This window comes from Arvicanthis niloticus, chromosome 6, assembly GCF_011762505.2.
Source record: "Arvicanthis niloticus isolate mArvNil1 chromosome 6, mArvNil1.pat.X, whole genome shotgun sequence".
NCBI classification, from domain to species: domain Eukaryota; kingdom Metazoa; phylum Chordata; class Mammalia; order Rodentia; family Muridae; genus Arvicanthis; species Arvicanthis niloticus.
Genome location: NC_047663.1, coordinates 3,548,953 through 3,560,979, shown reverse-complemented (window position 1 = coordinate 3,560,979; position 12,027 = coordinate 3,548,953). Strand labels below are relative to the sequence as shown.

Here is a 12,027-nt window from a genome sequence, read left to right as displayed (position 1 = left end):
AGTACTTGACTAATGTACCCTCGGCTAGCACCGCCTCGAGGCCCCATTACAGGCCTTTAGAGGGAATGCAAGAGGAAGCTTGAGAGCCCGTGCCCACCCGCAGTGCGCCAACAGCCTGTGTGGGCAACCCCTGTGGGCCTGCTTCCCCCTCGCCTGTCCCTGCATTAGCCACCACCACCCCCCCGACTGAGCTTAATGGTATCTCCTCAGTGAGGGAGAGTCAATATCTCAGAGAAGTAGGCAGGTTCTCTTGTTTATTTCTAATGGGTCTCTCAGAGCTACGCTTTGCTTTTTCATGTGCTGTGTCCCGAGACCCTGAAAACATCTCCATGCTGTGGGTGGGGTGAAGTGGATTCACTCGGCTTGGGAGGAAATGTTTTAGCAGCATCTCACGGGCTCAGGAGTCCAGGATGATGGGGATGGTGGCCATGATATTATCTTTCTCCCAGCTCGCCATGACCAGCGCCCCATCTCAGTAAAAAGCCAAGGCACCTACTTCCTTACCAGCTTCAGATGTGGTTTTCTTGATTCCCGCCAGGAGAGGAGGCATGAGGCACAACCAGAGGACATACTAGGGGACAGGCAGAAGCCTAACCTCTTGGGCATGGTGTCCAGAGTGACCCCTAATGCACAGGCCTTCAGATGGGACCTCATATGACCTGTTCAGCCACAGGGTGCTCTGGAATTGAGCTGCTAGGCTGTAACCTGGAGACACCCACACCCTTAAGTCACCAGAAGAAGGAAGGGTCATCTGGCACCTCCACCTTACCTATACTGTAATGCTGAGCATCCTGTGTGGTCACCTGTGAGGTCACCTGTGAGGTCACCTGTGAGATCACCTGTGCTGTCACCTGTGAGGTCACCTGTGCTGTCACCTGTGAGGTCACCTGTGAGATCACCTGTGCTGTCACCTGTGAGGTCACCTGTGCTGTCACCTGTGAGGTCACCTGTGAGATCACCTGTGAGGTCACCCAGAGCTACTTTAAAACAGCATTATCTTATAATCAGGGAAAATTCTGAAGCTTCTCCTTCATCCCTCATGTGGCCTGGCACATGCTTGTTCCTCTTCCGCCTTCACACAAGCAGGTGCCTCCAGCACAGAGGAAGGTGGGAAAGTCAGTCTACACCAATGGCCCTGCTGCAGGCCAAGTCTCAGCTGAGCACCGCTGGCCTCGGTGATTACCATGAGCGATGTGGTCAGTAATCTTGTGTCCCAGGCTCATGCCAACCAGTCAGGGCCAGATGACTGTCCCTGCACAGACCACAGCACCACCATGCTAGGCTGTGCAAGCCATCTCCCACAGGCTCTGAGGTCTTGAAAAATGTATGTAGTTCATGCCCAACTTTGCTTATTTCAGGGACTGTGTTCTGTTTTTCATGTGTATATGGTGCTCTCATGTGTGCATGTGTGTGTGTGTGTGTGTGTGTGTGTGTGTGTGTGTGTGTGCATGTGTGTAGGGGCACGTGGGGGGGGTGGGGATGCAAATCATGTGTAGGCTGATATCTAGATCATTCTTCCACTTTATTCACTGAGCCAGGGTCTCTCAATCAAACCCAGAGCTCACCAATATGGCTGGTCTCCATAGTCAGTTTGTTCTGAAGATCATCTACCTCGGCCTTCCAAGGCTGGAATTACAGCAGGCTACCATATTCACTCAGAATCTCACATGTGCTCTGGGGGTCTAAACCCTGCTCCTCACACTTGCATAGCGAGTACTTTAACCACTGAGCCATCTCCTCAGCCCAACAGGAGATTCTTTGAGCTGCCTCACCATTCAATCTCAAGGGAAGGGCCATTGGTCAACAGTTCATTATTAAAAGCGAACAGAAAAAAGGGCCAGACTAAGCCTTCAGGAAGGTGGCAGTGGTGGCATGTGGGTTGGGATACTAGAGGAGCCCATCAGGGGCCTCATAGGGGCCTCACGGGGGCCTCACAGGGGCCTCACGGGAACCTCATACACACTGAGATGAAAGCACCATCCTCAGTTTCCTCTCTCACCTTCGATCTCATAGTGATGGCAATTCAGGGTCTGCACGGTGTGTGGCAACCTCCTCTGAACTATGAAGAGGTCACCCTGAGCAACTGGAGGTGTGGTTCCCTGACAGAGGACTTGTCTGGCATATGTAAGGCCATAGCTCCATCCCCAGCACAGCAAATAAGAAGAAGAAGGAAAAGGAGGAGGAAGAGGAGGAGGAGGAAGAGGAGGAGGAGGAAGAGAAGGAGAAAGAGAAGAAGAATAAGGAGGAGGAGGGGGAGAAGGAAGAAGAAGAGGAAGAGGAAGAAGAGGGAGAAGAGGAAGAAGAGGAAGAAGAAGAGGAAGAAGAAGAGGAAGAAGAAGAGGAAGAAGAAGAAGAAGAAGAAGAAGAAGAAGAAGAAGAAGAAGAAGAAGAAGAAGAAGAAGAAGAAGAAGAAGAAGAAGAATGTTTTTTAAGTCATTCTGATGCTTCTCTGATGGGAACAATGTGCACAACCCCTCTCGCTGCTGCAACCATCAACAACAAAATGGGATGAAAGGCAGGCGTCACCTCAATCTAGACCCTGGGGTGTTCCCTGGCACCTAATTCCAAAAAAAAAAAAAAATAGAATTTTTATCAGGTGGTGGTGGTGCACACCTTTAATCCCAGCACTCTGGAGGCAGAGGCACGTGGGTCTGTGGGTTCAAAGCCAGCTTGTTCTACAGAGTGAGTTCCAGCAAACCCAGGACTACACAAAAACATGTCTTGAAAAACAAACAAACAAACAAACAAACAAAAAAGATAGAATTTTCTCTTCTCCCTCTTATCTGAACTTAATAAGGATTTTAAATTATTAAAGTTTAGTGAGAAATTGTTTATTTTTATTATTTTTAACTATATATATGTGTGGGGAGGGCATATGTATATGTCTATGAGTGCCCATGAAGCACAGAAGTGTCTGATATCCCTGGAAATGGAAGTTTAGGCAGGTGTGGGCTGTCTGATGTGAGTTTTGGGAGTTGAACCCAGGTCACCTGCGAGAGCAGAGTCCATTCTTAACTGCTGAGGTATTTCACCAGCCCTAAGAAATCATTTCTAACTGTAAATCTTGTCTCAAACTGAATCCAGCTTTTTTAAATTATTATTTTATGTACATGGATGTTTTTGCCTGTATATGTTTGTGCACCGTATGTATACAGTGCCCTTCGAGGCCAGAAGAGGGCATTGGATCCCCTGGGACTGGAGTTACAGATGGAATGAGCCACCATGTAGGTTCTGGGAATCAAACTCTGGTCCTCTAGAAGATTGGCCAGTGTTCTCTACTGCTGAACCACCCCCATGAATCTGTCCTTTTTAAAAACACATGTAAAGTTTATGACTTTGGGTTTCAGTGAACTTTATAGAGTCTCACCTGAAGAGCAGCCAGGTTGTCTGCCCTCATTCCCCTGCCTAAGAGAAAATGCTTGTGGTTCAAGGCCCATTGCATGAACTTCTGCTTTCCTGGTACCTAAGACTTGCATTTTGAAGACAGTAGGAACAGACACACCTGCTGCCTTCATTTTTTAAGTTGAGACTGGTTACAGGGACAAGGGGACATCAGTGAGCAGAGCCACGGCCCTTGGTGTCTGAACTGCTCACAGACAGAAACCTGAATGGATCTTGGGTCTGCACTCAGCTCTCTCAGGTGCCCAGCAGCAAAGGACCTCGTGTGAGGTCACACATTCGGGTTTGTTGGTTTAGGTGAAGAGAGATTTTAAATCGAGACCAGGTGCCTTAGAGAAAAAGGCACCCAGGGTCCACCTCTGGTACAGAAGGCCTCTGCATAACCTCAATTCCCCATCTCCCACCATATCAAGGGGAACCACAGAGAGATGGAGGTAGCTCCTGTCTGGAAGAAGGCAGTTTCTTTACCTGTAAACAGGACTGGTTTCTTTAAAAAGGTATGTGGTGGCCTTCAATGTGTCATTCCCCATCTGACCACTCGGTCCCCAGTTGGTGGCACTGTTTGGGAAAGTTTAGGAGGTGTACCCTTGTTGGAGGAAGTGTGCCACTGAAGGTAGGTTTCGAGAGTCTAATGACTCCTCTGCTTCCCACTTACATACAGGCCACGATGAACGCCCTCAGCTTCCTGCTCCCCCTCCAGACCTTTGCTCCATCTTCCTGGATCCAGTAATTCCAAATAAACTCATCTTTCTACAAGTTGCCTTTGGCATGTTTGCAGCAGAGATGGCCTACCAGCATGTGAGGTGGTGGCATTCCTGCCTAGGTGTCAAACTAACAGCCAATGGAGACCACACACAGAGAGGAACATGTAGCAAGGAGAGCGGCTCTCCACCGTGCTCCTGTCCCTGAGACCCTGGTGAAAGGTCCCAATCTGTACAATGAGCAAAGCTGTAAGTGGGCAAAACAGCTCTAGAAGTGTGCCTTGGATCCTTCTGCTAGGAATGTGTCCTGGCCTTAGATAAAGGGAACTTGAAGAACTGGGAATGACTCTTCTGTTTCAGGGCCTAACAGAAAACTGAAGACCCCCTCAGTGGGAGTTAGCAGGAGCCTCTCTCTCAGCCAGGGGAGGTAGGAGTTGGCTGTGTATGGTGCAGGAATGGAGACTGGATGCAAGAGAAGGATTTTTTTTCCCATTTCTACCTATAAAGAGGTTTCTGGAGTCCACAGCTCACTTCCAAGAGAGAGAGAGAGAGAGAGAGAGAGAGAGAGAGAGAGAGAGAGAGAGAGAGACTGATGGGGAAACAGCCCAGTTCATTCTTGTTTTCTGCCACCCTCTCTTGTTTGGCCTCTGTGTCAGAGCCTCCCTGCCAAGCAACCAAGAGAGATGGTCAATGGAGGCAGGAGGGTACAGAGAGCCTGCACCTCAGACCTAGAACCAGCAGCAGCCAGATGACATACAGCCAGGGCAGCCAAGAAGCACAAGAGCCTAGGCTCTTCCCATAGAGCCCTGTTTGGCTTTTGCAAAACACAGAGATGAATGCCTCGAGTCTGAAGACTCCATGGACTCGGATCCCGTGAAGACCTTGGCTTTCTTAACACCAGCTGTCAACTTGACATGAACCTAGGGACCCTCGACTGAAAACTGCCCAGATCAGCTTACCCTGTAGGTGTGTGTACAGGACTTTTTCTTACTTGCTAATTGACACAGGAATACCCACAGCCCCACTGTCGGGGTTGCCCCTCAGCGGGCCGTTCTGAGCTTTATAAGAAAGGTAGCTGAGCAAACCAGAGGAAGCAAGCAGCATCCCTCTATGGTCTCTTCTGAGTTCCTGCCTCAACTTGCCTCGATGGTAGACATAATAAATGTAAGATGTAATAACCTCTTCTTCAGACCTCATTGGATCCAAGTTCCATTCCCACAACAGAGAAGTGGACTAGAGAAAAAAAAAAAAAAAAACTCAAAAGCAAATGCCATAGTCCTTTCCCAAGCCTCTTGCTGCCCATCCTGCACAAAGGACCCTTCACCATGGCTCTGAGTTAGTTCAGCCTCCCCCTTTCTCCCTCCCCCTTTCTCTCTCCACATTGCAACCTCTGTGCAGATACAATGTGTGTGTGCACCTGAGCCTGCCCTGGGCTGCCAGAGGCAACATTGTCACATGCAGTAACAGATCTTAATGCTCTTCATTATCGCAAGGCACCTTCTGAGGCATGTTTTGGTGTCAAGTGAGTGTTGGGGAAGCTGTGATAACACAGTAATTTACTAAGAGCACCGCTCTGAAGAGCGTGATTATCGGGTGCATCGGATGGGTCCCCAGGCACCCATGCCAGAGCACTGGTCCTCTAGCGTGGAGCAGGCCCTGCAGCGCACCTAAAAATCACCTCCCTTCCGACACTGGCAGCTAGCTACCCTGACTCTCAGGGGTAGCACGGTGGGGAAACCCCAAAAGCATCCATCCAGCCCAGAAAGCACAAGTTGCTCAGAGAAGAAGACGAAGCAGAACATAAAAATTAAACAAGAGACCCCGCTGCCTCAAATGGCAGCTGACTTCAGAAAGGCAGCAGAAAACAAGATGTTTAGGCTGCCCTGAATGTTTCATGAACCTGTGAAAATGCTGGGCTGCTTCAGGAGAGAATAAGGGGAGGCAGGCAGCTAATCAAAAAGATGTTGATACAAATGGGAGGTGTCTGCGAAGCTGGGGCCCACGCAGGCAGGAAGGCCTGCTGCAGGCGAGGACGTAGGGAGAGGCGGGCTCCCCAGCAGAAACAGCTCCATGAAAGGGGGAAACTTTCTAGATGGTTTCTCCCCCTCACTTGTTCAAAAATAAAAAATTCCTCACCGCACGCACGTCAGCTGCGTGCCAGGCTCCATTTGTCTTTATAACAGAGTATCAGGCAGGAGTGGAGGAGATAAATAAACAGAGAGAGACAACCGACCAAACCTCACGAGCTCACGGACAGACTGGGGGGAGGGAGGGTAAGGGGGAGTTTGAGGTGAGCCTTGTGCCGCAGTCACTCAGAAATAACATTTCAATCTTGACCCATGGACAGATTCACCTCTCCTCACTGCCCCAGATGATCCCCCCCACCCCCAATGGAATCGACACTTCTGGGTATGACAGATGCTCTGCTGGTCCAAGCCTTCCTGTTTAACTCTACAGCTCATCCAGGTCCAAAAGACGGTCTGCACTGTGGGGGAGGGGAGGGCAAATCAACCAGACTCTTGCCCTAAGGAGCAGACAAGTACCAGGATGCCAGATAGAAGGTGGCACAATGGAGGCCAGACCCTGTTGAGCCAGCTTAGCTAAGACCAGGCGCTAAGAATGGCATCTTCTCTGCCTGCCTAGTCCATCCCCACGCATCAAATAGCCCTTCCATCTCTCTTCCGTGGCTGCCACAGGACCACACACTGGGGAATGATGCCCAGGAGACCTCCTTGCGGTAAATACCTCTGCTCTGGCCTGGACCACCCTGACCCTGGTGGCATGGAGACTCCTCCTGTCCCTCCAAGCAGGATGAGGACTAATAACCCCGGGTCTCAGTGTCCATAGGACACAGACAGGCAGAGGTGGCAGAAGAGTGGAACGCAGCAGCTCGGCCCTAGCTCTGTCCTTGGTGCTGCCGCCCTCTGTGCGGCTGCGTGGCGGCCTTTGCTCCTGACCAGCGTCTGGTCCCTGCTGAAGGGCAGTAAATTCACCCAGGCCCGCTGCGACTCTGCCTACCTAAGGTCCTGGGGCCTTTGCAGCGAAGGTGGGGGCGCAGCATTGCTAGAGGCCCGATCTATGGGGACTTTCCTGGACTCTGGGCTCTTCCTATAGACCCAAGACAATCTGATTGCTTGGGCCCCAGGCCTCCAGGAATGATGGTACAGGGTAATTGTCAGGGTTCTCTTTCATTTGCGGGGGGGGGGGGGGGGGGGGCGGTGACGGGAGGGGAGGAAAGGTTGGAAACGTTGATCTGTACCAGAAATCCTCAGGGCTCAGGGCAAACAGCCTGTACGACCTGACCAACCCTCCCCCGGCACGCAGCTGCCTCCCTAGGAGCATCTAATGGGGTCTGATGCGCCCCCTTCAGCTATGCCTCTTCTCCTTAGCCTCCTATGGATTCCCCATCTCCCCCTCTACAGCCCAGCGTCCCCAGAGCTCCAAGCCAGGAAAGGAGGGGTTAAGCGCTGCTTCCCCGAGTGTGCAGTGCGCTTAGCTCCCACGCAGGGAGGCCTCTGGTCCCTGGGGAGGGCGGAGGCGGTAGCTCGATCCTCCCTCCGGGCCCAGGGGAGCTCCCCGCCCTCGGGAGACAGAGGGGCTGGCCCTGAGAAGGCGCCCCCTGCCCCCACGCACCCACCCTACAGCGGCCCTGACCACCTCGCAGCCTCCAGCTCCTCTCTTCTACCAGCAGGCTCCTTCTCTACAACTTTCTCCCTTCCCAGTAGTCGCTCACCTGGAGGGTCTGGTTTTAATTAGTGTAATATCCCCGTTACCAGCGCAGCCTGATTAAGACATCCGCCCCGATCCGCGATGCGCACATAATGAGCTCTTTCTGTCGTAATGTTTGTACTTTTTTTTTCATTATTTTTTTTTTGCAGACCAGTAAAACCAAAGCTGATTTCTGCTGAAAGACCTCATTACCTGAGACCCTACTCCACCAGCCCCGTACCTGCTCTGGACCCCAGACTCCCTGATGCGCACCCGAGGCGTCCCCAGCTTAGCCGGCGTTTGTGACAGAAAATTAACGACCCTGAGCGCACCAGAAGGTACTTCACCTCCAGCTGGAGGGAGGAAGGGACTTGCCCAGAAGAAGAAAGGATCCCTTAGTCCCTGTCCCTTCCACTGTGCGTGTCTCGCACTACAGGCGCCACCGGCATCCTTTTTAAAAGTGACCATTAAATAATTATAGTGCGTCTGAAAAGCAGAATCCAAAGGGGGGAGCGGGGATGTGACTCTGCCATCCTGGACTGTCCTCACCTCGCTGCCCCCACACACACTAGCCGACGTCAGTGGGCTTCGTCAACAGCACACCAACCCCCAACCTCATGTGAGACCCAAGATCCTGGGTCTGTTCCAGCTGTCTGATAGGGTCTCGATGCCCCTCCGTGCTGGTCGCTGCGCCTTGCTCCGGGTACAGACTGGGTGCAGGACCTGGGTGGCCAGGACACTGAAGGGCTGCATGCCAATGGATAGAGGCGAAGCTTCATCAGGGAGCTCCCAAAGGACCGCCGGCCTGAAGCCACCCCTGACACCTCTCTCCTGAAGAGGACAGCCCCGGGCGAACCCCGCTGCCTCCCGGAGCCACTCACTAGTCAGAAAGTTTGGGCTAGGGTTGTGCAGGCCACCTTAGCTAAGCTTTCCAGCCAGGCTGTCCCAGCCCTGTAGCTGTGTTGAAGCGAGCAGTAACCTCCGATCCTCGCTCATGCCTCTGGGAAGACTCGGCCCCGAGCGCCCCCCAGCTCGCCGACTGGAGAGCCCTGAGCGCCACCCGCGCCTGTTTCACGCATGCTGGGGCGCTGCGGGCCCTGGTCCTCCCGAGGGAGCTGGGGAGGACCTCAGCCCTCCCACAACTCCTTGGGGTCATCAGTCCCTCGGTTGGCTCTCCTCCTTCTGGACCCCAGCAGCCCTCCCGAGCCTGGGGGTGGCGAGAGTCGCACGCCGCAGCGCATCAGGGTCACCAACCCTGCTTCTAGCCCGGAGGGTTGGGGCCGCCTCCCTGATGCGCCCCGCGGGCCGGGATCTCCGCGCGCCACGGCTTCCCCCCATCCTGGGAGTTCCCAGAGCCGGGCATTGTGCCGCCGCCACCGCCGCCGCCGCCGCCGCCACGGGCACGCAGCGCGCGGGACTCCCCGTGTCTCCATGGAGCCTGACCCCGGGCCTTCCCATTCACAAAATCTCCCCTCTGGTTTCCCGGCGGAGCTCGGAGCCCCGAGCCGCGACCCCAGGCCCCTCAGAACTCGGGAACCCCAACCCCGCGCGCGGACCCCTGACCCCCAAGGGCGCCACCCCATCCTCGCGCGACCTCAGGTCTGTCCCCAGCCACGCTCCGCAGCCCCGCGTCCTCTCCAGCCCCGCCTCCCACTGCGGGGTCCGTGCGCCCCTCCCCGGGCCGTGCCCACAGTCCCAGCCGGCCCCTCGCGATGGTCGTGACCGAGGTGGAAGCCCAGGGTCTGGCTACTCACGGGTTCAGCGTTCCCCGCGGCAGGTGACGGAGCCCCGGCGGCCATGCCCCGGCTGCATCCCGGCCGCCCAGGCGAGCCGGCGGCAAGGGGCGCGAGAGGCCGGGTTGGAGCGGCGGTGGCGGCCGCGGCGTCTCCGGCGACCACGCGAGCTGCTGAGGCAGGCGCCCGACTGCTGTCCGAGGAGGTTTCCGCTGGTTCCGGAGCAACGGCTCCGTGTCCCCGCTCCGCTTGCCTCGCCGACTCTCTCTCTCTCTCTCTCTCTCTCTCTCTCTCTCTCTCTCTCTCTCTCTCTCTCTCTCTCTCTCTCTCTCTCTGCCACCCCCCCCTCGTTCCTCTGGCTGGCTCGGCTGAAGCGAGAAGGCAGCAGGAGCACGCGGCGGCGGTGGCGGTGGTGGCGGCTGCACGGGCGGAGCGCGCAGCTCGGCGAGGGAGGGAGGGGGGCTCCGGCGGCCGCGCGGCCAGGGAGGGCGGCGGGGCAGGGAGGGCCGCGAGCCAGCTGAATGTGGCCACAGGAACCCTGGAGTCCCAGCTCCAGCCTAGAAGAACAGGGATGTGTATGCGATGAGACTTGCAGGGCACCCTAGAGCTCTGTGGCAGCTGGGTTCCTCCGAGCTCACCACCACCACTGTGGTCTCACCTCCCCTTCCTCCCTCCCTTCTTTTGGGCGATCTCAGTGTAAGTCATCACTAGCGACACTTAGCAGGACCCCTGCACCCTCATTCTGCTGGGATTGGTTCTTCTCCCTCTGCCCAGGGGTCCCTAGAAAGACTTGGTCGCTGAACGGCAGGAATGAATGTCCCCTCCCCCACACCTCTCCAGCTAGTCTGCGGCGCCCGCGCTTACTGGCCGCTGGGGAAGACCCTTAATAGGCCTGGAGTTCCATGCCTTGCCTTCCTGAGAATCACAGGGCAGGCAGGGAGACAGGAGGCCTACCCTGGAACGGGACACAGGGAGGACACTCTTGTCCCTGCTGATAATCCTATGGCCTTAAATATTTCCATCAAAGTCAGTTAGGAGAGCCTAAAATCAGAAGAGTTCCGGCCTCCCCCAACACAGGGAAAGGGAGTCTAGCATGGTCTGAGGTCTGGTGTCTCTAGTCTTGGGAAGGGAAAGGGGCTGCAAGGAAGGCATTGCCTCTAAGCTGTCAAGATGAAACACAGGTATAACAGTGAGGTCAGACCCTGGCATTCGGCTCCAGAGGTGAGCAAAGAGCCTAGTGATTCCCAAAGGCTTGGCTTGGACTGGATCCAACTACTGTTCTATATAAAAGACCAAAATAAAAGACAACCACCACGCAGTGCCTGGACTTGGGGATCTGTACTCTCAAAGAACATTTGCAGGAAAAAAAAAAAAAAAAAAAAAAAAAAAACAGATTAAAAAAAAAAGCCTGATACAGGTTGCTGGATGCTGTTTGTAAAACAATCAGCTTCCTTCTTGCACCTAACTACAGCTTTCAGTCTGAGGCACATACCATGGAGCCCGGGGCTCTCTGGGTAGGAAAACTAGGCAGAGTAGAGAAGAGAGAGAATAAGAATGGCCCTGAGGTACTCACTGGCTCGCTGGGCTGCACAATGCCTTCCCTACAGAGTGAGGACAGACAGCGTCCAGGCTAAGTGGCTGCGCCTGCTCAGGAGCTTTTAATTCTGGTCCTTCGGCCTGTCTGGGCCATTGATCTGTGCCGCCCAGTGGGAATCGCGTGCTTTAGAGCAAGAAAGCAGCCTAGCCCTGCAACTGAATATAAGTGCCTTGTCTCTGTGACAGTCACAAGGGTCCCTGAAATGGCTCCAGCCCCAAATCTGAGATGGCACAGCTCTGTCCCCACAAACCAACTGTTTCTCTCTGTGTGATCTGGTGACCCAAGTTTTCCTGGCATGAGATTGCTGGCTAGGCCCATCGTACCAATCACTAACCTGTCTCACCTTCCTGGGCCAATGGTGACTCCCTTCTGGTTCTTCTCCCCTGAGAGTCCTTTCCCTTTGGTCCAGTTCCTACTGCCCTTCTGATCCTGCTCTTGGAGCCCTCCCAGAGACCAAAGTGTGGTTCCCCATACTGCACTGCACAAGCTGTGAGCTTCAAGTGGAAGGGATAAGGACTGACACACACACACACACACACACACACACACACACACACACACACACACCTCTGGAGGCCATTCCCAGAAAGGTCTGCAGGTGGCACCAAGCCTTCTTCCAGTCTCCAGACAGGTTCCAGCCAAACAGAGCAGTCAGCCACTCGGAAAGCCGAGTGCTAAACTAAAGCAGGCACCTGTAGCCAGGGGCAGCCACATGGCCTATCCAGTAGGTTGTCCCTCAAGAATAGGCCCCAAGGCATATGCCCCATGGGCCCAGAGGACATCAAAGGATCTGCCTAGAAAAGGGTGGCAGAGCCTGTGAATGTATCTCTGTGTTGAGATTAACAAAGATGTTATTTCTAGATGTGTGTGTGTGTGTGTGTGTGTGTGT

General features: G+C 54.3%; 1 protein-coding gene across 2 annotated transcripts in view; it reads right to left on the bottom strand.

Moving 5' to 3' along the window:
- Positions 1–9,883, bottom strand: part of Rbfox3 (RNA binding fox-1 homolog 3) — a 427,841-nt gene extending 417,958 nt beyond the window's left edge. The window contains exon 1 of one of the 2 annotated variants that reach the window (XM_034506986.1): positions 9,563–9,883. The gene's annotated coding sequence lies outside the window, so the exon portion shown is untranslated. The remainder of the gene's footprint in view (positions 1–9,562) is intronic. The other variant, XM_034506989.2, reaches the window with a different exon arrangement.
- Positions 9,884–12,027: the final 2,144 nt, after the last annotated feature.